We start from the raw sequence: 3,077 nt of genomic DNA on the forward strand, positions 1-3,077 counted from the left end.
ATTTTTTTCTTCTTCATTCGGGGTCAGCTACTTTTGGGTGTGCCCTGCAGCAGTGCCCGCTCGTCCTGCGAGACCCTCAAATGCGAAATCTCAACACGGGCAACGTCATAGAGGGTCAATGCACATGTGAATACACGTGGGTAAAAAAAGTCAGACCAGCTCTTCTGAACCTCCTCTCCTCATCAAAGGCCTGTCCTGGCCCCACAGCCCAAAAAACAGGTGAGTAGTCACTCTTCCTGACTCGGCTTTGTAGGGAGTCTCTCTCCTGCTCCATGGGCAGGAAGATAAAGTGGGCATGGAGAGCCAAAGCCAACACCAGCATCACTTCATAGTGAGGCCAGTACAGCAAGGGTGAGATTGCCCTGACTTGTCTATTGGACAAGGCAATGCAGAAAACAATTAAAAGAAAAGGAAAAAATGCAGGTTTATAACACCAGGCTCCACAGTCACAGGCTCCAGTTGCAATTAAAAAACCCACCCGATCCAACTAAGAATGCAAATCGTCAGTGTTGTTCTCAAGCAGAGAACGTTGACAAACGAAGGCGGTGTGCTAACAGGCAGTGCCAGTACTCCTAATTTAACTATGTGAGAAACAAAGGTATGTACCATCCAGGACTGCCAGAAAGAACTCACTTTAAGCAGCAATCAGAAAGAACTGGAAGGGTTTAAAAATTACTTTTCTTACAAAAAACAGATACAAGAAAACCTTTTGCTCCCCTTCACCCAGCCAACTGAAGAAGGAACGAGGAAATAAAAATCACACAGCTCCCATAAAGGTTATTTATATAGGAGTTTTGAATGCAGGTACTAGAAAAATTCCTCCATTGGACATGTGGGTCTAATGAATCACACCTTGGAAATCTGAATGGATCTTTCCTAAAAGCCGCTGAGCCATAAACATGCTTTCTCACCGCTGCGATCACTTCTGTGAAAGCATCTTACCCATCTGCCACTGGAAATCCGCGGCGCAGAGACAAGGGACTCCCGGACACCAGCAAAATGGACAAGAGGATGACTAGCTACCTGCAACTGGTTTCCATCGAAAAGCCGAGTAATTACTGCAGTCCTCTCCTGTGGCTCATATGGAGCGCAGCATGGAGCTGTAAAGCGTTATGCAAGTCTAATGCGCTGCCAGATCTCTTCGAGCAGGCAGCAGCCAAGTCGCTCCCTCCCACCATTGGCTCAGCTTCATTAACTTAATCAGGTATTCATTCATTCATTCACTCACTCATTCAAAAAAAAAAACCAACAATAAAAAAAAATCACACTGAACCTGGCAAATAGCCAGTGCCATGCATGCAGGGAGCATGCTCACATCAGCCACCGGGGCTGGGAAAAGAAGGGTAATGTAACATTCCTTTCGCTTTGAGAAGAGCGTTGGTTTTTCATGCAGCCGGGGTGCACAAGCACCTTTGCAACGACCTCCCCAAAAGCATGAGGGGCTGGATCACTGTGGTGGGGGCAGATGCCAGCTCTGGAGACTGTGGAGTTGAGAGCAGCCCTGTAAGTCAGTGCAGCTAGCAAGTAGTGGAGCAGAGTACTGCCCCAGAGCAACAGATTAATTCATTAATTTGATGATTTAAGGGGAAAAAAAAGAACTGTGGCAGGATCGACTCAACTTGTTTTGCTGCAAGGTTCCTACCCTTTCATTTGCAAGTACCACATACGTTGCACAGCTTAATCCACACAGAATGGAACAAAGAAGAACAGAAAGAAAAGAAAAAAGAAAAGAAAAAAAGAAAAAATTGGGGAAGCATCACACAACAAACCAATGTTAAAAGCAATTGGTAATGAAAGCCTCTGTTGACCCCTGTATCTGTAAACATAAGACTTCCTACAGGCGTGCAGCATTCAAGCATCAAATAAAGAGCCCATTCCCTTGCACAGCTCTTGCACTTGTTTTTCTTAGTCTTTACATGTAAGTTTGCAGAGGACGTTACTTCTTCCCTCGAGCTGTAATCAGAATGACTTTCACTGCTTTTTCTTTTCCAGCAAGCTACCAGAAAGCTGCTTTATGCCTATTCCAAAAGGCAGGCCTTGAGAGTCAGCTCTGACTTTGCTGTGAAGAGTTTCATGCAAAGAGCCAGGCTGAGCATTAAGGACAGGGGAGAGGTGTCACATTTCCCACAGCGGAAGCTGAGTAACAGCGTGAAAGCAGTCAGCATCTCTCCCCTTTATCTCATTCTGCCCTGGGTGAAAAAATACAGGACAGCAGGTCACTCCGAGCAAGTCTATAACAGTAACGTGCAAATACAAAGCATTGTGACTATTTCAATATAGTGTTTATGGTTATATGATGAAAATGATACACCCCGGTGCAAATTCTCAGCCACAGACCTGGCCAACATGCCCCAAGAGCAACCACGCTTCCCACCTTCCTCCAGTGCTGCAAATCAGACTCGCAACCCTCCATCCTCTGTTTTCGTACACATGCTCCCTGCAGGATCTTCGACCACTTCTTCTCTAGCTGGCCTCCAAGTTACTATTTCTCTTCAGACACAAAAAAACCCCCAATAAACCAGATCTTTGAAGGCCACTGCCACAAACCACAATACAAAAGACGAATTAGGCAAATACTTTCAAAAAGGGCTATTAAAGTAAGGCCAACATTTAGCCGAAAGTCTAATCTAAGTTCAGATGCACTTAGCAGAAGCAGGTAAAAGACCCAAACCAACACCTGTTACTCTGACCCTGACTCTTCCTCTGACCATACCACAAAAGCCCATGGATAATTCCTTCATTAATTTCTCTGCAGGTGTAGGTACTGAAGAGTAGTACACCTAGTAGACAAGCGAACACACAGCTTCTGGGGAACCAGCTGTTGATCCAAGTAGGGGCTTTGAGTAAACGTTACATATTGCAGCTCATCAGCAAGTGAAATATGGCTGAATGCTGCCTCTTCGACTGCTACATGACAGCACGTAGGTTTTGCTGACAAGAAAACAAGAACTACTCAAGATGCTTTTACTGCATTAACAGAATTAAAAAAGAGAAAGGGATGAAAAGGTGTCTGAAGGCAACACGTTTCTTAGTCCTTGGCCTTCTGCACTCCAAAGTGTGTAGGACATCAGCCAAGG

This window comes from Mesitornis unicolor, unplaced genomic scaffold (assembly GCF_000695765.1).
Source record: "Mesitornis unicolor isolate BGI_N332 unplaced genomic scaffold, ASM69576v1 scaffold29153, whole genome shotgun sequence".
In the NCBI taxonomy this organism is placed as follows: domain Eukaryota; kingdom Metazoa; phylum Chordata; class Aves; order Mesitornithiformes; family Mesitornithidae; genus Mesitornis; species Mesitornis unicolor.